We start from the raw sequence: 27,324 nt of genomic DNA, 5'->3' as shown, positions 1-27,324 counted from the left end.
TTGTTTGTTTGGTTGGTTGGTTGGTTTTTTTAACCATAAAAGTATTAGAAGCTCACCACAGGAAATTTGAGAAGTTTTAAAAATTTGAAGCCATCCATTTTTACAGTAACATTTGGTATATTTTTCTATATGTTTTTCATATATTTGAGAGTATGATTTATATGCAATTGGTTCTACTGTTTTTTAATACACCATTTAAAAGGCTGATGCTAAAGTTCTGTCCCTAAAGATACCTTTCAGTGACAAAATAAATTCCTTATTGCATTATGTAAAACCATGATTTATGTAATTATGTGGGTTAAAATACAGTGTGGATTTAAATTATTTTAAATTATTCTTTTACTAAGTAAAACTGTGTAAACATGGGGTGATATTTACGAGTAACAAGTGTAAAATCTGAGTTTCTCTTTTACATGGTGATAAAGAGTGCTTAATGTAGTTATAGTGTTCTTTCCACAAAAATATTGGAGGGAAAGCAGGCTGATTGGTGCTTCTTTCCACGCATGGTGGTTGTTATCTTTTTGAATATGTATGTCTACGCTTTGCCTCTGACCCTGGTCAGAACAAGCAAAACAAAAACCGTGTTCCTTCTGCTGTAAACAATAGCGATGACCCAGGGGTGAGAAGAGGCTCCAGCTGCAACAACACACTGCTGTTCCCGGCCGCGGAGCTCATAAATAGTCTCTCTTTCTGTTGTGTCCTTTCTATGCTTTCCGGTTTCCAGCCAGATTCGGGTGCAGTCATTACGGCTATGGCCCAGATATCTGTGCTTCTTTGGGCCGCCCAGTTCTTGTTGAAAGGTCACTGGCTCTTCGATTTCTTTGAGAAGAGACTTGAACCATGTCTTCCATCCTAACAATGGTTCTCATGGCTGTTTCACTTTGGAAGCTGTGGGAGTTGGTAGTTGATTTTGTTTTTCTTCTATGTTACAAATTCTTTTTCAGGTTTCATTTTTCCTTGCTCACTTGACTGATTTTTTTCTCATGCAACTTTCCAGCCTATAGTTCATTTCTTACTTAACCTTTCAACATTGTCTCAGGTGCTTATTTTCTTTCCATCAGGTCTGTTTGTCAATCTTCTAATGCATTAACTATGAAGGAAGGTCTTCTCCTTGCTACTGATCCCCCAGAATCTCGGGGATCCCCCTGACTCACAGGACAAGAGCCAGAGACTTAGACCTTAGAAGGCCAGCAATTGGAAGGCACGAGGCCAAAAGCCTTGCCCTAATGTTGAAATGTTGTTCTGCTAATGTGTATCTCATGCCTAGTATTTCTTATTAATAAGACACTAAATCAGGTGCAATCCAGTGTTTCCATTGCCAAAAGAAAACATCTCTCTTTTAATTAATCAATGTAAATGGGCCTTTACTGGAAAATAGAAGGGAAGTGTTTCTAGAACTCAGGATATAATGTTACCTCAGGGACTACCGTACCCTCTTTTTAGTTTGAAGTGGAAATTTTTAAAAAATGCAGAGACGCTAGGTCTGGACTGGCTGAGAGAAGGTTCACAAATTATTGCTGAACAGGTACTTTTTTGTAAACTCAGGACTTTTGTTTCTCAGTTTACTTTCGCTACATTTCATTTGTACTCAGTCTGGTGGGAGCCCAAATCAAGCAAATTATCTGAATGGAGCAATTTATGAAACAAGAAATAACTCCATTTCTTCCTTATTTCTCTTTCTCATTCCCTCATGGACCAATGCAATTATCACTCAGCCAGGGACTAACATAAATATTGATCAAAGCAGAAACCCTGCAAGGTGACTGCTCCGCTTGGCCTTGCTTCAACTTTTCCTGGTCCTTAGTGCCTCTCCTGGTGCAGAGGCTAAGCAGCTGCTTTCATTTCTCAGCTCCTTTGTGCTTCACTTTTTCTCTCAAGACAATCTAATTTAAAATTGATCCAAAGCCACCCAATTTTCCCTCCAATATCATATAATCTATTATTTGACACAGGCATTTATACATGATTATATACTATGTAAACCAAATGAGTTTATTTAATTAAGGAAAATCAGGAGGAACCAGTTTTTAAAAACAGTAGGCTGAGCACATGCATTGTCTTCTCTCTTTTCCCTAAGTCTGCAACAGCAGCTCCAAAGGGTGACAGGAGCCAGGATGGAGATGTCCGTGGATGAGAGACTAAGGGAATTTTGAAGGAAGGGACCTCTAGAAATGTGAATCAGTCTGGCATCAGATTTTTCATCAGAATGAAAATATTAAAAGGCAGCAATTCTGTCCTTTAAATATTGAAAGTCAAATGATTTAGAACCCATCGTTCTAAACCTGGCCAGTTTTTAAATAGATTGTGAGGACAAAATGAAGTTCTTTTTGGTAAGACAATATCTCTAGTAAGATAATATCTTAAATGTTACTTCTCCACAACTGTTTTTGAGGAGGAAACTTCATCATTGAACTCCAGGGCCCTGAGTATGAACACCAAGTGGAGGGAATGGGATCAAGAAGCACATGCCATAAGGAGTCTCACGAAGACCCTCGGTGGCCTAGGGGCCTGGGATCATCAGTCCAGATAAAAATAGAAACAGAAAACATTTCCAAAGGGTTGATTTGCCAAAATGTTAGGATTTTTTCTTAAGCTTTCATTTTTTAAACATTTTTTTCAACTTGTTGATGGAATACTTAATATGCAAAAAGCTGCACATTTAATGTATACATTTTGACGCATATCCCCATGATACCAGTACCACAAAAAAGGTAATAGACATACCCACCACCCCTCAAAGGTGTCTTGTGTCTTCTTGCTTTGTGATGGTGTATGTGTGTGTATGGTAAGAACACTTAGCATGAGATCTACCCTCTTTAGTTTCTAAATACACAGCACAATGCTGTATTGTCAACTGCAGACACAGCGTTCCAAGCAGATCTCTAGAACATATTCATCTGGTCTAGCTGTAACTTCATATCCATTGAACAACAATGCCCCATTTCCCCCTCTCTTCATCCCCTGGAAACCACCATTCTATTCTCTGCTTCTGTAAGTTTGACAAATTTAGGTTTCTCCTGTTTGTGAAATCAGTCAGTATTCTTTAAAAAAAAAAAAAAAAAAAAAAAAAGAGGGTGCCTGGGTGGCTCAGTCAGTTAAGCCTCTGCCTTTGGTTCAGGTCATGATCTCAGGGTTCTGGGCCCGAGTGGGGCTCTCTGATCAGCAGGAGTCTGCTTCTCCCTTTCCCTCTGCCCCTCCCCCAGCTTGTGCTCTCTCATTCACACTCTCTCTCTCAAAAAAAAAAAAAAAAGAAAAAAGAAAAAGGGAGAGACAAATCAGGCAGTATTTGTCCTTCTGTGACTGACTTATTTCACTTAGCTTATGTTCCCAGCTCATTCATGTTGTTGCAAAGTTATGATTTCCTCTTTTGAAGCTTTTATTTTGCTTCAACCACTGACCCCTTATTTAATTGGGTGAGCTTCCCTTTAAATGCTGTCCCATGGGCTGTTCTGCTGTCTGATGCTCTTCCTCTCCTACTGCCTAGGTCTGAAATACTTTTGTCATGTCAGTTTTGCCAATGTAGGGGCAAGGACAGGACAGATATTTAATCAAATAGAGAAGCCAGTAAACAGTATTAATGGTAAGCCCATTTACTTTTTCCTTTATAAAATGAGTGAAATCAGGGGCAGGATGGTGGCAGCAAAAAAAAAAGGGGGCAAATATTAATCTTTCATAAAGGGAATAGAAAAAAAATCAACTATTCAATGATTTAAATATTTGGCAAGTTGACCATGACATTAGATGAGTAAGTCAGTAGGCTCCAAATAAAATATCTTCAAGGAAAAGGAAAGGATTTTAAGAAACTACAAAATGAATAAGAAATGAGGTTATTAGGGATATGATAAGATAGGTGTATGTATCATCTCCTGAGAAAAAAGCAAAGCAATCAGAAACTCCAGGGGAGGAAAATGCTGTACAAGAAAAGTGTAGCGCCAATATGAATCTGAAATTCAGCATGACTTTGAGCATTGTGTACAGTTAAAAAAAAGAAAATCCATTTGATCTTCACATGAGGAACATTCTTGGTTGAATGAAGGATGGGATGGCATTGGGACCATTAGAGAAGGAAATTTGATGACAGCACACTGCTGGAAATGCAAAAAGCAGTGGGAATGAGCTTCATGATGATCAGAACATGCCTCTATTTTTCTATAATTCTTGCTACTCTTCCTTAGTCTGTCAGCTGAGCTTTAAGGCTGGCTTCCTCTTCAACTCAAGATGGCTGCCTGTGTCAACAAAGCCTCGTGTTTCTTGTTTCTAATGGAGGACTGGGGGAGCAGGAGTGAAGTCCCATAATTACTGAGGTTGGCATTCATTGGACCATCCCTGAGCCATTCCTCAAAACCAGAATGCTAGGTTCTGATTGGGTTTGGCTTGGATTATCTACAGAAAACAGAAGGACCCTGGGTGAGGACAGTTCTACCCCAACCACAGACTGCTGTGTCACGAAGGAAGGCAGAATGGGTTCTGGGAGGCAAAAACAACATGCAACATGCCCTACTACTTTCATGGCTTTTGTAAACTTTGTAAAAGGATGTGATTTTCTTTCAATTTACCTTCAGAACTTAGAACTGGGCTGTGCTAGCAGCGACTAGTCATGTGTGGCTATTCACATTTAAATTCACATTTAGTTACAATTAAGTACAATTAAAACTGGTCTTTCAGGGATGCCTGGGTGGCTCAGTTGGTTAAGCAGCTGCCTTCGGCTCAGGTCATGATCCCAGCATCCTGGGATCAAGTCCCGCACCAGGCTCTTTGCTTAGCAGGGAGCCTGCTTCTCCCTCTGCCTCTGCCTACCACTTTGTCTGCCTGTGCTCACTCTCTCTGACAAATAAATAAATAAAATCTTTAAAACAACAACAACAAAAAAAACTGGTATTTCAGTTTTACTAGCCATATTTCAAGTGCTTAATAACCACACATGGCGGGGCGCCCAGGTGGCTCAGTGGGTTAAGCCTCTACCTTCCGCTCAGGTCGTGATCTCAGGGTCCTGCGACCAAGCCCTGCATCAGGCTCTTTGCTTAGTGGGGAGCCTGTTTCCCCCCACCCGTCTCTGCCTGCTTCTCTGCCTATTTATGACCTCTGTCGCCAAATAAAAAAATTAAAAATAAAAATTAAAAGTGTAAAAAAATAACCACACATGGCTCATGCTACCATATAAGACAATGCAGATTATTGAAATTTCTATCATCACAGACAGTTCAGTGGACATAAATGCTCTGACTTGAGGATGCATGTTTTCTATGAAGTCCCGTACTTGGGTATGCTTTATCTGTGATTACAATGCCTATTTCCCCCCAAAGCTTGCAGAGTAAATAAGAAACACGGAGGTTTTCAGCTTCAGCAATATCTCTTCCTTGTGTACTTACTTTCTCAAAGGAAAGCTTCTAGGGGTCACTGGACAGAGATTACGAGGTAGATCAATTTTTTTGCATTTCAGCCCGTTTTGGTTGCCTCTTATCCACCTGTTCCCTATATGCCCTCCTTCTAGGTTGTGCTCCATTCCATGATTTTCCTCCTTAAACAGTAGCTGATACTCCATTATGCAGCTACCATTACCTTACTTTCTAAGGTGCATATCTCATTATATTGAAATTGATCTTAATGTGTTCGTGGGTGTGAGTACTGGTTGGAGAGCTGGCACAAACTTTAATGCAAAACTCTGTATTTAACAAAGAAATGATTTGGTGATAATTGAGGTAGCTAAATTTAGTAATTGATTGCCAACGTAATTTTTTATTTTTTCTGAGTAGAAATAAATTTCTTGGGGGTGTTTGAGGGATCACATCCTTCCAGAATACACAAGAAGGAGCTGAAGGTGGTGTGGAATAAGCAGAGATCTTCAATGTTGCTCTCTCTGAAGGCATAAGGAAAAAGCTTTTGAAATAGGGAGTGATTTAAAGGTTTACAAGTGTTAAAAAAAATCAGCTAAAAATTAATGAGAAAATAACATAAGTATCATTTACTGGGCACTTAATGTACGCCAGGTACTGCTTTATCTGTAATATTCCATTTCTTATTCTCAACAATTCTATGAGATAATTCCTATTGTTTTCCCATTTCTTCACTGTTAAGGAAACTGAAGGACGGAGAGATTAAGCAACTTGCTGTAGGGTCCAAGACTATGAAACAACCCTATATATGTGAGCCAGTCTTGTGATTCCTGCCTTGGCAGGCAGCCTCTGTGGCTTCATCAGCATGCACTGGCTTGAGGAAGCCATTAAAACTCCCCAGCACCAGTGACTGGCCTGGTCTCTGAATTTTTGCTATCCCTGTTTATCAGGAAGTAAACACAGGCAGGGAGTTCTAAGGTTAGTTGGTTGATTTTTATGAATCCCCCATAGCTGAAAAGATTCTAAATAGTCAAAGTTTGCTTGAAGGTGAGATAATCCAAGTCAAGCTAAGCAGCAACTGATAAAGTAGAAATTAGTAGTAAAATCTATTCAACATTTACTTAAACATTTATATTAGTTTAAATCTTGCCCTATTTTGACTTAAATCTGTTCTATGATAATGATTAGAGAATGTCAGTTATTTTCAAAGAGTCTTATTTTCCTGTATGTCGTTATATTGTTCTACAACCAAGCAGCCATAGGACTTTTCAAGGAACCAGGTGTCCCTCCACTAAGACATTTCTTTTCTTTTCTTTTTCTTTTTTTAAGATTTTATTTATTTACTTGAGAGAGAGGAGAGAGAGAGAGAGCATGAGGGGAGAGAGGTTAGCGGGAGAAGCAGACTCCCTGCCAAGCAGGGAGCCAGATGTGGGACTTGATCCCGGGACACTAAGAGCATGACCTGAGCCGAAGGCATTCATTCAACCAACTGAGCCACCCAGGCGCCCCTCCACTAAGACATTTCTACTGCTTTAGTGAAGGCAGGTCCTTCTGGGCTTTCTTATGGCTCATAGTTGGGATGGGTGTGCAGATCACACATGACAAATCCAATCTATCATTTGGATTCTCTCCAAAGCCTTTGGATTCTCTCTTCCATGACATGACAGGGAAGCTCTGGAATCTCAGTCTCTTAAGCTGTAGACCACCTTGGAGTCCAAGTCTCTGCCCACCAACCTATAAACTCTTAGAGCTACCTTCAGCTGCATGAGCTAACACCTTAAATCCAAAGAGTGAATTGAAGTAGATAGGCAGTAAAGTAGTAAGTGGCACAGCTAGTTATATATCGTTTACTGAAAAGTAATCCTAATTGTTTAATTCAAGGAAATACCTGAAACATAACCCAGAGACTTTAAACCCAGAATTCTCCCAAATTTTCTAATAAATCCATATGCAAAATTATACCTGTAAAAATTCAACTAATGAAATAGAAAGCCAGATAAATGTCCTTTTTGTTTGTTAAGAGATAGTCTGCATTTCAAAACACTTGTAACAGTGTTCTATTTCTTGTGTTGTGAGTCTGTGCAACCCAAAGGGTTTGGGCTCTGACTGTAAGCCCATGCATTTAACACAGAGAAGCAAGAGGGCCTGCTCACAATGAAACCTCTGACTATGGGCTAATTATCAATGTGGTCTGGTCACTTGCCTAGCCCTATTGCCCCAGGATACTTGTATCAACTACACCATACTGCCTCTCAAATTCATGTTTATTTTGTGTTTATTTTCACAAAATGATGGGAAATGAATTTTCTGTGACTTATTGGTGAGGGAGATATTTGGGGGAAAGGAGAAAACTTTTTCCCTGGGGCTATTCCCCTAATTTCCTAAAGGATAAAATAAAGTTTGGGGCAGCTATATGTAGAAGAATGAAACTCGACCATTCTCTTACACCGTACACAAAGATAAACTCAAAATGGATAAAAGACCTCAATGTGAGACAGGAATCCATCAGAATCCTAGAGGAGAACATAGGCAGTAATCTCTTCAATATCAGCCACAGCAATTTCTTTCAAGATATGTCTCCAAAGGCAAAGGAAACAAAAGAGCAGATGAACTTTTGGGACTTCATCAAAATCAAAAGCTTCTGCGCAGCAAAGGAAACAGTCAAGAAAACAAAGAGGCAACCCACAGAATGGGAGAAGATATTTGCAAATGACAGTACAGACAAAAGGTTGATATCCAGGATCTATAATGAACTCCTCAAATTCAACACACACAAAACAGACAATCATATCAAAAAATGGGCAGAAGTTATGGACAGACACTTCTCCAATGAAGACATACAAATGGCTATCACACACATGAAAAAATGTTCATCATCACTAGCCATCAGAGAGATTCAAATTAAAACCACATCGAGATATCACCTTACACCAGTTAGAATGGCCAAAATTAGCTAGACAGGAAACGACATGTGTTGGAGGGGATGTGGAGAAAGGGGAACCCTCTTCCACTGTTGGTGGGAATGCAAGTTGGTGCAGCCTCTTTGGAGAACAGTGTGGAGATTCCTCAAGAAATTAAAAATAGAACTTTCCTATCACCCTGCAATTGTACTCCTGGTTATTTACCCCAAAGACACAGATGTAGTGAAAAGAAGGGCCATTGTACCCCAATGTTTATAGCAGCAATGGCCATGGTCGCCAAGAAAGAACCAAGATGCCCTTCAACGGACGAATGGATAAGGAAGATGTGGTCCATATACACTATGGAGTATTATGCCTCCATCAGAAAGGACGAATACCCAACTTTTGTAGCAACATGGACGGGACTGGAGGAGATTATGCTGAGTGAAATAAGTCAAGCAGAGAGAGTCAATTATCATATGATTTCACTTATTTGTGGAGCATAACAAATAGCATGGAGGACATGCGGAGATAGAGAGAAGGAAGTTGGGGGAAATTGGAAGGGGAGGTGAACCATGAGAGACTATGGACTCTGAAAAATAATCTGAAGGTTTTGAAGGGGTGGGGGGTGGGAGGTCAGGGTACCAGGTGGTGAGTATTATAGAGGGCACGGATTGCATGGAGCACTGGGTGTGATGCAAAAATAACGAATACTGTTATGCTGAAAATAAAAAATAAATAAAAAAAGAAATGAATAATAAATAAATCCAGAAAACAAAAGGTTAAAATAAAGTTGAGAGCAGTATAGATTTGATCTGATCCAGCCAGGGGTTGAGGAGGGTGACTAGGCTGAGACAAATAAATAACACCATTTTTCCAGATGCTCGTTCAAGGCATTACCCTTAGGGAATATCCTTCTATCCATACTTGTCTTTATCAGATAATTTCCAAACACTTTATTTTTTATTGCTTTTACCTTATTGTAGGTGGTAGTGAAAACTCTGCAGTTCTACTCTCTCAGCAATTTTCAGTTATACAATATAGTATTATTAACTGTAGTTAATAATCACCACGTACACATGAGATACTCAAATCTTATTTGTCTTTAATAGAAAGTTTGTACCCTTTTAACCACCTCTTTCTGTTTCTCCCATCCCCTAGCCTTTGGAAAACACCATTCTACTCTGTTTCTAGGATCTTACCTTTTTTTGTTTTGATTTGATTTCACATATTAGTGATACCATGCAGCATTTGCCTTTCTTTGGCTGACTTAATTCACTTAGTACAATGCCCTGCCACCCCAGTTCATCCGTGTTGTTGCAAATGGCAAGATTTCCTTCTTTTTTAAGGCTAAATAATATTCTGCTGTGTAAACACACCAAATTTTCTTTATCTATTCATCCATTGATCAACACATAGTTTCCCTACCTGGTTATTGTGAATAATGATACAGTGAACGTGAGAATACAGATATCTCGTCAAGATAGTGGTTTTGCTTCTTTTGGATATATGCCCAGAAGTGGCGTTGCTGGATCAGAGAGTAGCTCTGTATTTATTTTCTTGAGGAAAAGCCATACTGTTTCTATAGTGACTGTATCAGTTTACCTTCCCACCAACAGAGTGCAAGTTTTCCTTTTCCTTGCTAGCATTTGGTATCTTGTAGTTTTGATGATAGACATCCTAACAAGTGTGAGGTGCTATCTTCTTGTGCTTTTGGTTCTCATTTCCCTGATGATTACTGATGTTGAACACATTTTCTATTGGTCATTTATATTCCTTCTCTGGAAAAATTTCTATTCAAGTCCTTTGTTCATTTTTCAATTGGCTTGTTTGGTTTTTTGCTCTTGAATTATATTTTTACTCTTGAGTCATTCCATAGGTTGTCTTTTCATTTTGTTAATGGTTTCCCTTGTGTATGTAAGCTTTTAGTTTGATACAGTCCCACTTTAAAAAAAATTTTTTTAAAAGATTTATTTATTTGACAGAAAGAGAAATCACAGGTAGGCAGACAGGCAGGCAGAGAGAGAGGGGAAGCAGACTTCCCGCTGAGCAGAGAGCCTGATGTGGGGCTCGATCCCAGGACTCTGAGATCATGACCTGAGCCAAAGGCAGAAGCTTAACCCACTGAGCCACCCAGGAACCCCTAGGCCAACTTCTCTATTTTTGATTTTGTTGCCTATGCTTTTAGTTAAAAAAGAAAAAAAAAATCATTGCCAAGACCAGTTTCAAGGAGTTTAGTCCCTATGTTTTCTTCTAGGTCTTTTATAGTCTCAGGCCTATGTTCAAATCTTGAATCCATTTTGAATTAATTTTTGTTTATGGTTTGACTTCAGGGTGAAATTTCATTGTTTTACATGTGGATATCCAGTTTTTGCAGCATCATTTATTGAAGAAACTCCTTTCCCCATTGTATATTCTCAGAACTTTGTCAACAATCAATTGGCCTTGTATTCATGGGTTTATTTCTGGGTTCTTTATTCTGTTCCATTTATCTAAAAGTCTGTTTTTATGCCCATATCATAATGTTTTGCTTACTATAGTTTGGTAATATAGTTTGAAAGAAGGAAGTGTGATGCTTTGTTCTTCTTTCTCTACATTGTCTTGACTGTTTGGGGTCTTTTGTGATTCTTAGGAATTTTAGTATTCATTTTCCTATCTGTAAAAAATAACATTGAAATTTTGATAGGGATTGCACTGAATCTGTAGTTTTGGGTAGTATGGACATTTAACTATATTAATGTTCCAATCCAGGAACATAAATATCTTTCCATTTATGTGTGTCTTCTTCAATTTCTTTCACCAATGTTTTGCAGTTTCATTGTATAGGTCTTTCACCTTCTTCATTTTGTTTCTAAGTATTTTATTCTTTTTGATGCTATTGTAAACAGATCTGTTCTTAATTACTTTTTCCAGATATTTTGTTGTTAGTATATAGAAACACACTGATTTTTGAATATTGATTTTGTATCCTGCAACTTTACTTAATTTGTTTATTATTTCTAACAGTTTTGGGTGGGATTCTTAAGGTTTCCTATATCTAATATCAGGTCATCAGCAAACAGACAAATTTACTTCCTCCTCTCTGATTTGGATGGCTTTTATTTCTTTTTCTTCCCTAAGGCTAGGATTTCATTACTATATTGAATAAATGTGAGAGTGTGAGGTGAGAGTGTATATCCTTGTCTTGTTCTTGATCTTAAGGAAAAGTTCAGTTTTTCATTATTGAGTATGACGTTAGCTATGGGCTTGTCATATGTGGCCTTTATTAGATTGAGGTACATTCCTTCCATACCCATTGTGTTCAAACTTTTTTTTAATCATGATATAATGTTAAGTTTTGTCTAATGTTTTTTCTGTATCTATTGAGATGACCATGTTCTGTTTTTTTCTCCTTTATTTTTTTCATGTTTTATATTACATTTACTGATTTGCATATATTGAACCATCTTTGCATCTCTTGAATAAATCCCACTTGATTATGGTGTACTTTCCTTTGCTAATATTTTGCCCGGGAGTTTTGCACCTATGTTCATCAGGGACATCGTCCTGTAGTTTTCTTCTGGTGTCCTTGTCTGGCTCAGGTATCAGAGTAATGCTGAACTCATAGAATGAGTTTAGAAATGTTCCCTCTTCTCTTTTTTGGAAGAGTCTGAGAAGAATTAATAATAATAATAATATCAGTTATTATTTAAATGTTTAGTTGAATTCACCAGTGAAGCCATTATGTTCTGTTCTGTTGCTTGTTGGGAAGTTTTTGAGACTTAATCCAATCTCTTTATTAGTAACTGTTCTATTCAGATTTTCCATTTCTTCATAATTGAGTCTTTGTAGCTTGTGTGTTTCTAGGAATTTATCCATTTCTTAAAGGTTATCTACTTGGGTAACATAATTTTGATAGTAGTTTCATATGATTCTTGGTATTTCTGTAGTATCAGTTGCAGTGTTTTCTTTTTCATTTCTGATATTTTTGGTCTTTCTTTTCTTTTTCTTTTTTTTAGCCCAGGTTAGGGGTTACCTATCTTATTTATCTTTTCAAAACATTAGTTCTTACTTTCATTGATCTTTCCCATTGTCTTTATAGTCTCTATTTCATTCATTTCATTTTATTTACTTTCTCCTACTAATTTTGGGCTCAGTTTATTCTTTTTCTAGTTCCTTGAGGTATAAAACTAGGCTGTTTATTTGAGTTCTTTTTTCTTTTTTTTTTTTTTATCATGAAAAAACTGTATTTAGATTTAGCCAGCTGGACTCAGTTTAGATGATCCCAATTTTGTTGGCAACATCCAAAGCATCATAGTCAGGGGCCAGCCGAACCTATGCCTTCTTCTCTCCATCAGGCCTGATTAAGGTGTTGACCTTGGCTACATTAATGTCATAGAGCTTCTTCACAGCCTGTTTGATCTGGTGCTTGTTGGCCTTGACATCCACAATGAACACAAGTGTGTTGTTGTCTTCTATTTTCTTCATGGCTGACTGAGTAGTCAGGGGGAACTTGATGATGGCATAGTGGTCAAGCTTGTTTCTCCTGGGGGCGCTCTTTCGAGGGTATTTGGGTTGCCTTCGGAGACGCAGAGTCTTGGGTCGTCGGAATGTAGGTGATGTGCGGATCTTCTTTTTTTTGTGACTGTGGACGCCTTTCAGCACCGCTTTCTTGGCTTTCAAAGCCTTTGCTTTGGCTTCGGCTTTGGGAGGGGCAGGGGCTTCCTTCTTAGCTTTCGGCGCCATCTTCGTCGAGTTCTTTTTTCTTAATGTATGCACTTCCCTCTTCAAACCACTTTTGCTGCATGCCAGAAGTTTTGGAATGTTGTGTATCCATTTTTATTTGTCCAAAGATTTAGTTTTTATTTCTCTTTTCATTTCTTGCTTGACCCATTGATTGCTCAGGGACTGTATTGTTTAGTCTCCACATATTTGTGAATTTTCCAGTTTTCCTCTTGTACTCGTTTTTTAATTCTATATCATTGTGGTCAGAAAAGATGTTTGATATGATTTCAGTCTTCCTAAATTTCTAAGACTTGCTCCGTGGCCTAACATACGATCTATCCTGGAGAGTGTTTCGTGTGCACTTACAAAGAATGTGTATTCTGCTGCCGAGGGATAGAATGTTCTATACATGTGTGTTAGGTCCATCTGGTACCCTTGGGCATCAGTTTGTGAGGTATGCAGTCAAATTTCTTGCTGGGAAAGGCTGGGAAACTGGTGTTTTTGCCTGCTTTCTGTATGCTGAACCCTGAGGGGATAGCTGTGGCAAGTGTTGATGTCCCTTTTAACAAGTGTTTCTTTGTTTGCTATAATCCCAAGGGACTTATGAATGCAAGCCCTCTTGCTTTCAGAGCTAGATGGTTTGGGCTCCTGTCCCTTGGGTGGTAACCCACAACTGGGGCACAAAAGAAATTGTGGTCCAAATCTTTCATTCCTGTGGGTGAAGCTAAGAGTTAGGGATTCCCTCCTGACTGTATGACATTGTGTCAAAGGTAGGTTTATGATGAGAGTGTGTCTCAGTATTTCTTACTGTTTTACGGTAGGCATTTCTTGTCATCTGATGTATAGGAGTCCCTCACCTAATTTTTGGATTTCTCTCACAGGGAAATTGTTTTCTGTGGCTGTACTCAGTGCAATCATGGGGGGGGGGCGCGGAATTCAGGAGCCTCCGATGTCACCATCTGGTCTGGATCCCCCAGGTTATCTCAAGTACTTGAAAAAAGTAGAAATGTAGGAGGGAGGATATAAGAAGTTATTTCTCACAGATGCAAAAATTAATTGACATGTTAGTTTTAGAAGCTATCATATATTGTGTCCTTTAATCCGAATGACTCTCCAGAAGCACAGGAGAAACACAGGTGTTACCATTCTCATCTTAGGGATAAGAAAACTGAGTCCGGGAAAGATGAATGACTCACCCACATTAGTAAATCTCAGAACCCAGTTGACAAGTTGGTTAACCTCTTCTGAGGCTCCTATTTTTTTCTGCTTTATTGCCCCTTAATAACAATTAAATCTTGTTAAAATACTTATTTAGCATCTAAATAAAATGTCTTCAGAGCCTACACAGGGAAAGTGCATCAGTTATCCAGGCAACTGGAACAAGTAAGACCTGTGGTAGGAGAGGAGTTTATAATTATTTAGATAATAAACGGATTGTCTGTTTTATCCAATGTTTTATAACAACTCTCCATTTCTTCCTTTCTTTTTCAGTAAGTCTAAGTACATAATGCATGAAATATAATTTCTCTCACATTATTTATGGCCTCCTTCCTTTGACATAGCTTTCTAATTGCAACAGGGTCAGCTTCAATTTGCCATATGGAAGCTTAATTGAAAATGAGTGAATAATCCAGTCCACTAAAATGTCAATCCTGTAAGGAGAGAAAAATAGGTCAAGTTAATAATTTAGCCTCATATAAGATTTACTGCCTTTCTTATTTTCTACACATTTATTCTAGTCTTTTGTGAGTACTGGCTCTGGTTTTGAGAATTGGAAAGATCTGGCCTATAAAGTGTTCCATAAAGCATACCACTGAAGAACTCTGAGGCTGTCTGCTTTTCTTCTATAAAAATGTTAATTAAACTGAATGTATTATTAAAAATATATTAGTTGAAATAATGCATTGTCAAACATAATCCTGACATTTAATAAAAAGTATTACTGAGCATAGATGTTTTTGTCAGTTTCTCCCCTTTTTGAGTCGCATATGTTGGGCTAGAAAAGATCAAGTCCTATGACTTGCTACTTTAAAAAAGTTATTTCCCACAATAGACACCTTGCAAGCGGAAATGGAGTCCTAGTACCTAGAATGAGCCCCTGCAAGGCCTTGTTCTCATCCCCTTCCTAAGACCCTAGGAAGTTTATACACACACACTTCCACATCATCTTCAGGTTTTAAGAAGCAGTTTTAAAATCATTAACTTGTCCAGTCCCTTTTCTTTAGAAGAGGAAATGTGCCCGAGCGTGTCAAAGCCTAAAGCTACACAGTTTTCCACAGACAGAAGCTGTTAAGGACGCAGGTGTTAGGCCTAAATGGCTTGTGGCTTGTGGCTTGCACTACAGGGACTCCTTCAACCACTCCTTTAAATGCAGACAGGGCTTATGTTCAGGGCACATGCTATATTTCAGAATTTCCAAAGTCACTCACTTTGAGGAAAAGTTGCAGAATTACTTTCCCTGAAGAATAAAACATGTTGACTAGATACCTGTCAGTTCAGGACCCGAAAGGAGCTATGTTCTCTTCAGAAGTTGCCTCCTCTTCTATATCACTGCCCTCCTCCATCCTATCTGCTATTTACACAGATATAATTTAGATGAAGCTTCAAAGAACTTGTTTCACTAAAGAGTCCTATTTATTTTGATTAGGAGATGAAGCAACCAAATATATAACTCATTAAGAAATTCAGCTTCATTAAATTTGCTTGTCATAAACTGCATTCATTTAAAGAACAAAATTTGATGAGTTTTGACAGTGATAAACCAGTGAACCACCAGCATTATCGTGATACAAACCATATTTATCACCTCCAAAAAATTCCTCTGTTTCTTTTGTAATTTATTCTTCCCTTGGCTCAAAGCTCCAGACAATGTTTGGTCTGCTCTTTGTCCCTATAGATTAATTTGCATTTTCTAGATTTTTATGTACTCTGAAGTCTTTTGTATCTAAATTTTTCCATCATGGTGACAGTTCTTTCTTTTTACTACTGAGTGGTATTCCATTGTATGGATTTACCACTTTTGGTTTATCCAATCAGTTACTGATGAACATTTGGTGTGTTTATAGTTTGAGGCCATTTGGTTTTCCATTTCATATTGTCAATGATATATGAGCATTCCAGCTGCTCCAAGACTTTATCAACACTTGATATTATCAGTCTTATTAATTTTAACAAGTTCAATGGTTATATATTAGTATCTTATGGTTTGAATTATTATTTCCTCAATGATTAATGATGTTGAACATTTTTTCCTGTGTTTTTTGGTTATTGTACTTTTTGAAGCATGTGTTCAAATCTATTATCACGTTCACTGTCTTCTTCTTGAGTTTTAAGATTTTTTTAAAATAAATTCAGGATACAAGTTCTTTTTTAGATATATGTTTTGTGAATATTTGCTCCCATTCGGAGTCCTCGCCATTTGTACCACAGAAACATTTATGGTCCCTATAACCCATTTTTGAGGCATATTATGTAGATGGCAAACAAGACAACAAATAAAGTTAGAGTGTGTGTTCCACAATTTAATTTTAAAATATGCATTACACACTTATTAGCAGTGATTATCTTCTCTTCATCCCAGGCTGTACATTATGTACTTCATAGTCTGATTCTTCTTCTCTGAAAAATAATATATTACCGCTAATGCCCAGGGCCATTCCTGGCAATAATATCCTTGCTATTTTAATGTCTAATTTAACACACACACGCACACACACATAAACACAAGCACACACACACACAATGCAGTTCAATGACCTCAAACCATAATTGCCCATTAAGTGTATGTTTTATGTAAGTGGATCTCTTTTCAAGTGTGGAAATAACTGCTTAACAATAGTCTTGTAATTAGCCCACAAAACAGGCATGACCATTTATTAGAAAAACAAAGTGGACTCAGCTCATTTCCAGCCTGAGATGCTAAGCATCAAGTTTGAACTGAGAAGAGCTTTTATAACCAATGAATACAGCCCTGACAATGGAGTTCCCCACTGGTGATGCCAAGAGACACTTGAGTACAGAATCAGGCACTGTGGTGATAAACATCTGACATTTTCATTTGCAAGTATTCATGTTTCATTTTAGATAATGTTCCCTCTATTTACTTCTTCAGCAGCAATGCATCAAATATCCTACAGTGTAATCCTTCTCTCAGCACTTATCAATGAACTATGAAATAGTATTAAATAGAATTAATTAGAAGTTTTAATGAATCATGCCTGTCCTCATTTATTATACAATGTAATTTTCAAGGAGTGATTAATTACGAGTTACAGATGAGTGAATGGTTAATGTAGTTTGTTAACCTTACTAAGGAGTGACGGTACACAGCAAGCTGCTGCTTCTCTGTTTATTAGCATGTGGCTTTGTACCACCATCGGTTCAACTAAATGAAAATGTTTTAGTGACTTTGCAATTAATATGCACTGTCAGCTAATAATTTATTCCCTTATTTTCTTTCATTTATATCCTAAGAACATTGTGAAGATTCAAAGGTAGAATTTAGTCTCCCTTACTTTGGAGTGTTTCTACAGAGCTGTTAGTTTGCCCCTAGCACGTCCACCTGAGCTGCATGATTATTTTAAGTAGATCCTATTTAATACACGGTGGCTTGAAATGATTCTCCCTGCATATTTCCTTAAAGAATAGACCAATTTACCACATCATTACTATCATTATCTATAAAGTGGTAGCTGGCTGCCCTTCATTTTCAATTTTCTTAGATGCACCTTTCAGAAGCTGAAAAATGCCCAAGCTGACAAAAATGCTGTGGTTAAATACAGAATAATTTTGTGGATGGAAAGTAATGGAGAATGGCATATAGGAATGCCAAGAAATTTTGTTTTTTTTTTGGCTTTTTTAGCCTTCCCAACAGACACACTCATAAAATACCATGACATCCCTGGGGAATGAGTCACCATCTCACAACAATCTAGTCTGCTTCTTCAGAGAACTCATTTGCTGTGGTTAGATGGAGGTGGGAACCCTCATGGCATGCCCCCACAAACGCCTCCATTTGCTACCTGAAGTGCAGAGAGCAAGCAGCTCATTTTGCTGTGGAAAGCAGAAGCTAGTGTTTTCTGCTCTAAATCTAGGGAAGTTTGATAGCTCTTTGGAGGCCCGGCTAACCTCAGTAGGAAAAATAACAATACTTATTTATATCTGTGTGGTGTCTAATGATTTTCATTATTTTTTCATAGGTATTATCTTATTAAATCTAGGTAAAAATTCCATGAATAAAGAAACTATTACAAGATGTTAGCTGACTTGTCCAGGCCCCCATGAGCAGTGAAAGGATAAGCTAAATATTAATTCAACAATATTGAGCACCTAATATCAGACATCTACTACTTGTGGACTGGATAAGTCTAAGTCTTCTCCATCATGAACCTAGATACCAGTAGGAGAGACAAGACATAAATGAAGAAAGATAGTGATAAGCCCTGTAAAGAAAATCTGAAAAGGAATGTGTTCAGAGAGGAACTGGGCATGAGGAAGGTTATTTATTTCTCTTAAGATTTTTCTTTATTTGTTTGACAGAGAGATCACAAGTAGGCAGAGAGGCAGGCAAAGAGAGAGGAAGAAGCAGGCTTCCTGCTGAGCAGAGAGCCCGATGTGAGGCTCAATCCCAGGACCCTGAGACCATGACCTGAGCTGAAGGCAGAGGCTTAACCCACTGAGATCCAGGCTCCCCAAGAAGGTTATTTTTGACAAGGTAGTCAGAGAAAGCCTCCTTGAAGAGATGTGATATCAGAACAGAACTGAGTAATGAGGAGTCAGTTAATTAGGAAGAACATTCCAGGCAGAGAGAACAGCAAATCCAAAGGTCCTGAGCCTTTTGGTGTGTTTGAAGAAGTGTAAGAGACCGACGTGGCTGGAGAGAAATGCAGCGAGGGAGAGATGAAGCTAGAGAGATACACAGGGGAGATCTTCTAGTTAGTTCTTTTGGAGGTGCCAACAAAGACTTGGGATTTCAACTCAAGAGATAATGGATGTTGAAAGGACTTTTCCAATCCAATTCTGCCTAGAATTTGTAGGACATGAGAAATGGAACCTAATGTGCTAGAACATCAGATAGCATTTTAGTTTCCATTTCTCATTTTAAGGAAGAGAAGTAGAAAAAAGAATTTCCCCTGGAGCCTAGGATTTGAAGCTATTAATATAAAAGTGTACTGGTAATGTCCTATCTTCATTAGGGGACTCAACTGCCAGAAGCGCAATGCTCTTCGAAGTCAAGGACTACTTTTTATTCCATACTGCACACAAATCAGTGTCTCGTGTTTCCAATAATTGCTTTCTGAAATGAACTGAATGACCTGATATTTATTGCTCTGTCCAGCCCTAGTCTGAGGAATCCTGATAGAGGATGTCATGGTGTTTGAAATTGCTGTAGCAGAACAGAAGGAACCAGAAAGCAGCCCTCGCTTAGCACTTGCCTTCACAGTGTATATGCTATTGATCCAGGCATCCAATTTGTCTGTAGTGGGGTACTGCTAATCCCTGAGGCAAGTATGTAATAATGCACCTATTTTACAAAGTGTTCTCTTCTCTTAAACCTACATTTTCTCACCTACTTCCCCAAGTAAAACTATGAGGAATTACAAATGTTAATTCTCTAAGGAATGCTATGGAAAATCTATTCCTGCTTCCACTCTGTACATACTCTGAGAGGTGATGAGCACAAATAAAGGAGCAAGACCACTTTATGTTACAGCAACAGGATTTTATCAGGAATCTCAATACCATAAGCTTCTAAAAGCCAAATTTTTTATTAAAGGATTTTTTAGATGATCCATTTCATTTTTTTTAAAAGATTTTATTTATTCATTTGACAGAGAGAGAGACAGCACAAGCAGGGGAGTGGGAGAGGGACAAGCAGGCTTCCCACTGAGCAAGGAGCCCCATGCAGGGCTCTATCCCTGGACCCTGGAATCATGACCTGAGCAGAAGGCAGACGCTTAATGACTGAGCCACCCAGGTGCCCCTAGATGTTCCATTTTAAAGTACATGTCTTTGTAATCATAAAAGCAGGTGTAAAAGAGAAAAAACCTTTTGGGGTTACTCTTCTTAGGTTCAGTGGCTAAGCAAGGTCTATTCCTTGATGTGGTGATGGTGTCATGTGTGTATATATATGTCTACTTTATTCTAACAATGGTAGATTGGAAGGTAAATTGCAATGTAATAAACCTAATATATGAACACAGGTATAGGAAACCAAGTTCTGACATTTGCCAAGTTCCACTGCATAGTAGTTAAGACTAAAAGGGGAAAAAGAATTTTTAAAATTACAAAATACTGTGAAAATGCTAAACTGTATGCTGCATTATATAGAACAATATAAAGTTTCTCAGAAGAGATATAAAGTTAAAATGAAAGTTTGAGGAGAAAATTCACTGGTCAATTCATAATTTAATTTTTTAATAGATGTCATTTTTTAGAGCAGTTTTCAAGTTCACAGCAGAAGTGAACAGCAAATACAGAGCGTTCCCATATACCTCCTGTTCCCACCCTTCCCCCCCTACCCACACAACTTTTCCAGCTCTCAACATCCCATACCAGAGTGGGACATTTGTTACCACTCTGATGAACCTACCAGTTGAACCTACATTGATACCTGATTATTATCCAAGTTTTATCATTTACATCGTGGCTCACTCTTGGTTTTGTGTATTCTGTGGGTTTTGACAAATGTATAATGACATGTATCTACTATCATGGTAGCATACAAAATAGTTTCACTGCCCTAAATAGCCTCTGTGCTCTGCCTATCTGTCCATACTTTCCTTCAACCCCTGGAAACCGTTGATCTTTAAACTTTGTCCATATGAATCTACTTTTTCAACTCTAAATTCTACGGAGTTTAAAAACATATCAAATATTTCAATGAAAGTTTAGCATTCAATTTGAGATATATTTTAAGTGTAAAATATAGATCAGAATTTGAACACTTAAGTATGAAAAAAGGTAAAATGTCTCAATCATTTTAAAATACTGATTATGTGTTGAAATGATAACAGTTTGGCTATATGGAAAAAGATAAACATATTCTTAAAATTAATTGTATCTATTTATTTTCACATTTTTAATGTGGCTGCAAAAATTTTAATTATATATGTGGCTTACATTATATTACTGGACAGTGTTGCTTTAGACTTATGGTAGCTGAATTCCAGAAATATCATTAACTGGGATTAACTGGGATTAACTAACCTTTCACTCTATTTCATTAAATTCATATTAGCTAGAAATTTAAGAAATTTGCCTGCATAAATATGATTAACTATTGACTAAGACTAAATAATCATCAGCTGATATGTGGATTTGGTGAAGTAATATAGGGAAATTAAACATTTTAACCATAAGCATTAACACAAGTCCCTGTTTTTTGTATGATATCATGGGCCTTATAACCACATGGCCTCATTTTGCCTGCAAACACTATGCCACACAGTCCTGATGTGGGAAACAGAAGCAGAAGAAAAGCTATTAAATTTCCTTACTATCTAGAGTCCACTGACAAGTCCTTGAAACAGGCAGAGTGACATTCTTCTAAGGACTCAATTGCCTTCACATTAATACTTTGTGAAGGGCAAAAGGCAATCCTAGGGGCGCCTGGGTGGCTCAGTGGGTTAAAGCCTTTGCCTTCAGCCCAGGTCATGAGCCCTGCATGAGACTCTCTGCTCAGTGGCGAGCCTGCTTCCCCCTCTCACTCTGTCTGCCTCTATGCCTACTTGTGATCTCTGTCAAATAAACAAAATTAAAAAAAAAAAAAAAAAGGCAGTCCTAGCCTGACCACCTCCCACCCCAACCAGGATCCTGTAAGTTTATTTTAACATAAAAATTTCTTTGGAAACTTCCTTTATTTCTAAACCCTTCAAGATACAAGCTGGCAATCATCCCCAAGCATATGGCCCACAGATATACATCTGAAGGGTCTCATGCCTAAGGTTTTATTAGATGGTAATAAATGACCTTTTCCCAACAACAGCTAGCCCCTCAAGATCCTGGAAACCTTGCTTCCAAAATTCCTTAGAGACTGACACTCTCCCTGACCTCCTCCCAGCTTGCAAGTATATAATGGACCAATCCTCACAACCCCGGGGCAGAGGCAGCAGCAGCTCTTTCTGACCACAGGCCCTGTCCTCGTGCTTTAATAAATCACCATTTTGCACCAAAGATGTCTCAAGAATTCTTTCTTGGTCATCATCCAGACTCCACCTGACTAAACCTCATTTATAGTCTAAAACTTTATCAACCCCATAAACCCTTTGGCACATATATTTCCCCATGTGGACCCTTGATCTAACAAAAAATGCCCAAATTTTCCCAAGAAAATAGAAGTAGGCAGATAGAACTAGCTTATTTTTTTTAATTTATTTTTTATTTATTTTCAGCATAACAGTATTCATCATTTTTGCACCACACCCAGTGCTCCATGCAATCTGTGCCCTCTATAATACCCACCACCTGGTACACCGACCTCCCACCCCCGTCCCTTCAAAACCCTCAGATTGTTTTTCAGAGTCCATAGTCTCTCATGATTCACCTCCCCTTCCAATTTCCCCCAACTTCCTTCTCCTCTCTATCTCCCCATATCCTCCATGCTATTTGTTATGCTCCACAAATCAGTGAAACCATATGATAATTGACTCTCTCTGCTTGACTTATTTCACTCAGCCTAATCTCTTTCAGTCCTGTCCACGTTGCTACAAAAGTTGGGTATTCATCCTTTCTGATGGAGGCATAATACTCCCTAGTGTATATGTACCACATCTTCCTTATCCATTCGACGTTGAAGGGCATCTTGTTTCTTTTCACAGTTTGGCGACCGTGGCCATTGCTGCTATAAACATTGGGGTACAAATGGCCCTTCTTTTCACTACATCTGTGTCTTTGGGGTAAATACCCAGGAGTGCAATGGCAGGGTCATAGGGAAGCTCTATTTTTAATTTCTTGAGGGATCTCCACACTGTTCTCCAAAGAGGCTGCACCAACTTGCATTCCCACCAACAGTGGAAGAGGGTTCCCCTTTCTCTACATCCCCTCCAAAACATGTTGTTTCCTGTCTTGCTAATTTTGGCCATTCTAACTGGTGTAAGGTGATATCTCAATGTGGTTTTAATTTGAATCTCCCTGAGGGCTAGTGATGATGAAAATTTTTTCATGTGTCTGAGAGCCATTTGTATGTCTTGATTGGAGAAGTGTCTGTAGAACTAACTTATTCTGGGCTGACAACCTTTCCTTTCTACCTTTGTCATATATTAACTATGAAATCAGAAGGAAGAAGGGAGAAGAAGGCACTTCAGAGGGTTTTAGGAGAGAGAACAAGTGGAAGGTTACACACCTACACTCTATCCTTTTTCTCAGCTCTTAGATTCACTGATAATTACTTAAAAAGGGAAATAGCACTTTAAAGTGCTATATTGGTAGTGGCGCTCAATCTGGTCTCCTCTCTCATCTGTGCTTTCACAATGCTGAGGGGTATGGGGTGAAGCAGGGACCTGCTCTTTCAAAGTGTTATTTTCATGCTCACTCAGCGCTCTCCCAATTCTCGGATGCCACATAGGACAAGCAGAAGGACGTGAAAAGGCATTGACTGAATTCTGAGTGGCACTTGGTTGTTTCTGTTGTAGCACACATTCTCAGAGCAGCTTTGTTCTGCTCCCAAGTTAGATGCTTTTTTACTAGATATTTGGATTCATCTACAATAAAAGAACAAAGTCATTTGTGGAGTAGGTGCAGGGTATGGCTGTCCATGAAGAGGAACCAAGGACATGTACCTCACAGTATATATAGCATGACACTGAGAGAAACAGTAAAGGCTTAATCATCTCAAAATACCCTGACCTTCAGGATAACTTGAAGGTGCACTTTGTTAGGTTTGCAAGTTACCCAAGCTTCTACATAACACATAGCACGATTCAATACCTGTCTCAGTGACTAGACTACAGATAAAAGTAAAGAGACTGTCTGCTCAGAATAAAAATAAGCTCCATGAGGGAAAATATGGGCCTGAACTTTATTCCCAATACCTAGACTAGTTCCTGGCATATATAGTAGGCACTGAATAAAGATTTATTGAGTGAATCAATAAATAAATGGGAGAATGAATTTCATCAGTAATGCCTTACTATAAAGGGTATTTTGGGAAATAGACCACAAGCCCATACATACAGAACGATAATGACAGAAATCAATGAATAGAGCATTTCACTCACTTTTCAATTTAAAGTGCTCCAGTATCAAAAGTCTGTACTTGGGGTGCCTGGGTGGCTCAGTGGCTTAAGCCTCTGCCTTCGGCTCAGGTCATGATCTCAGGGTTCTGGGATCGAGCCCCACATCGGGCTCTCTGCTCAGCGGGGAGCCTGCTTCCCCCTCTCTCTGCCTGCCTTCTGCCTACTTGTGATCTCTCTCTGTCTGTAAAATAAATAGATAAAAATCTTAAAAAAAAAAAAAGTCTGTACTTGTTCTTTAACCGATTGCTGAGATGTGCTATTGTAATTGAGGTAGGCCATCATCTATATAGCAGGACGTAATTTTTAAAAGTCTAAAACTAATCAGTTGTGTGTGTGCATGTGTGTATATTTAGGATATACTATTAACATTAAAAAAGGAGAAGGTTGGGGCGCCTGGGTGGCTCAGTTGGTTGAGCTACTGCCTTGGGCTCAGGTCATGATCCCGGACTTCTAGGATCAAGTCCCGCATTGGACTCCCAGCTCCTTGGGGAGTCTGCTTCTCCCTCTGACCTCCTCTCTCATGCTCTCTCTCACTCATTCTCTCTCAAATAAATAAATAAAATCTTTTAAAAAATAATAGAAATAAAAATGGAGAGGGGCACCTGGATGGCTCAGTTGGTTGGGCAACTAACTCTTGATCTCAGCTTGGTCTTTATCTCAGGGTGGTAAGTTTAGGCCCAGGTTGGGCTTGTCGCAGGACATGGAGCTCCATGCCCAGTGGAGCCTATTTAAAAAAAAAAAAAATTAAAGGGACACCTGGGTAGCTCAGTTGTTTAAGTGTCTGACTCTTGATTTCAGCTCAGGTCATGATCTCATGGATCATGAAATGGAGACCCTCATTAGCCCTAGTGGTCAGCAGGAAGTTGACTTGAGATTCTTTGCCTCTGCCCTTCCCTGCCCTCTTCATTCTCTCTCTAAAATAAATAAATCTTTTAGAATTTTTTTAAAAAGAAGCAGAAATGATTAAAAGCAGTTGATCCTGGGGAGTGGATGTTGGGGTCCTTTAAGTGACTATTCCTGTGCGTATAAGTCCTTCTGTATTTTTGTTAACATATTTGTATTTTTTAGTTATTTTTTTAAAATTTTTTATTTTTTATAAACGTATAATATATTTTTATCCCCAGGGGTACAGGTCTGTGAATCGCCAGGTTTACACACTTCACAGCACTCACCAAAGCACATACCCTCCCCAGTGTCCATAACCCCACCCCCCTTCTCCCAACCCCCAGCCCCCAGCAACCCTCAGTTTATTTTGTGAGATTAAGAGTCACTTATGGTTTGTCTCCCTCCCAATCCCATCTTGTTTCATTGATTCTTCTCCTACCCACTTAAGCCCCGATGTTGCATTACCACTTCCTCATATCAGGGAGATCATATGATAGTTGTCTTTCTCTGCTTGACTTATTTCGCTAAGCATGATACGCTCTAGTTCCATCCATGTTGTCGCAAATGGCAAGATTTCATTTCTTTTGATGGCTGCATAGTATTCCATTGTGTATATATACCACATCTTCTTGATCCATTCATCTGTTGATGGACATCTAGGTTCTTTCCATAGTTTGGCTATTGTGGACATTGCTGCTATAAACATTCGGGTGCACGTGCCCCTTTGGATCACTACATTTGTATCTTTAGGGTAAATAGCCAATAGTGCAATTGCTGGGTCATAGGGCAGTTCTATTTTCAACATTTTGAGGAACCTCCATGCTGTTTTCCAGAGTAGCTGCACCAGCTTGCATTCCCACCAACAGTGGAGGAGGGTTCCCCTTTGTCCGCATCCTCGCCAGCATCTGTCATTTCTTGACTTGTTGATTTTAGCCATTCTGACTGGTGTGAGGTGATATCTCATTGTGGTTTTGATTTGTATTTCCCTGATGCCAAGTGATGTGGAGCACTTTTTCATGTGTCTGTTGGCCATCTGGATGTCTTCTTTGCAGAAATGTCTGTTCATGTTTTCTGCCCATTTCTTTATTGGATTATTTGTTCTTTGGGTGTTGAGTTTGCTAAGTTCTTTATAGATTTTGGACACTAGTCCTTTATCTGATATGTTGAATGCAAATATCTTCTCCCATTCTGTCAGTTGTCTTTTGGTTTTGTTAACTGTTTCCTTTGCCGTGCAAAAGCTTTTGATCTTGATAAAATCCCAATAGTTCATTTTTGCCCTTGTTTTGCTTGCCTTTGGCGGTGTTTCTAGGAAGATGTTGCTGCAGTTGAGGTCGAAGAGGTTGCTGCCTGTGTTCTCCTCAAGGATTTTGATGGATTCCTTTCTCACATTGAGGTCCTTTATCCATTTTGAGTCTATTTTCGTGTGTGGTGTAAGGAAATGGTCCAATTTCATTTTTCTGCATGTGGCTGTCCAATTTTCCCAACACCATTTATTGAAGAGGCTGTCTTTTTTCCACTGGACATTCTTTCCTGCTTTGTCAAAGATTAGTTGACCATAGAGTTGAGGGTCTATTTCTGGGCTTTCTATTCTGTTCCATTGATCTATGTGTCTGTTTTTGTGCCAGTACAATGCTGTCTTGATGATGACAGCTTTGTAATAGAGCTTGAAGTCTGGAATTGAGATGCCATCAACTTTGGCTTTCTTTTTCAATATCCCTTTGGCTATTCGAGGTCTTTTCTGGTTCCATATAAATTTTAGGATTATTTGTTCCATTTCTTTGAAAAAGATGGATGGTACTTTGATAGGAATTGCATTAAATGTGTAGATTGCTTTAGGTAGCATAGACATTTTCACAATATTTATTCTTCCAATCTAGGAGCATGGAACATTTTTCCATTTCTTTGTGTCTTCCTCTATTTCTTTCATGAGTACTTTATAGTTTTCTGAGTATAGATTCTTATCCTCTTTGCTTAGGTTTATTCCTAGGTATCTTATGGTTTGGGGTGCAATTGTAAATGAGATGGACTCCTTAATTTCTCTTTCTTCTGTCTTGTTGTTGGTGTAGAGAAATGCACCTGATTTCTGTGTATTGATTTTATATCCTGACACTTTACTGAATTCCTGTACAAGTTCTAGCAGTTTTGGAGTAGAGTCTTTTGGGTTTTCCACATATAGTATCATGTCATCTGCGAAGAGTGATAATTTGACTTCTTCTTTGCCGATTTGGATGCCTTTAATTTCCTTTTGTTGTCTGATGGCTGAGGCTA

General features: G+C 38.5%; 1 long non-coding RNA gene and 2 pseudogenes across 3 annotated transcripts in view; all 3 read right to left on the bottom strand.

Moving 5' to 3' along the window:
• The window catches only part of LOC309846291 (spermatogenesis-associated protein 31D1-like), a 911,407-nt pseudogene that overhangs the window by 444,577 nt on the left and 439,506 nt on the right, over positions 1–27,324 (bottom strand). The gene's annotated exons all lie outside the window — the stretch shown is intronic.
• Positions 12,419–12,972, bottom strand: LOC309846382 (large ribosomal subunit protein uL23 pseudogene; annotated as a pseudogene). Its single transcript has one exon. The product of its transcript is annotated as a large ribosomal subunit protein uL23 pseudogene (transcript).
• Positions 16,438–27,324, bottom strand: part of LOC309846387 — a 99,919-nt gene continuing 89,032 nt past the window's right edge. The window contains exon 4 of the long non-coding RNA XR_014301881.1: positions 16,438–16,555. This is a non-coding gene — a long non-coding RNA (uncharacterized lncRNA). The remainder of the gene's footprint in view (positions 16,556–27,324) is intronic.

This window comes from Mustela nivalis (assembly GCF_964662115.1).
Source record: "Mustela nivalis genome assembly, chromosome: 13".
NCBI lineage: Eukaryota > Metazoa > Chordata > Mammalia > Carnivora > Mustelidae > Mustela > Mustela nivalis.
The sequence above is the reverse complement of the archived record's forward strand: the minus strand, read 5'-3'. Positions and strand labels throughout refer to the sequence as shown.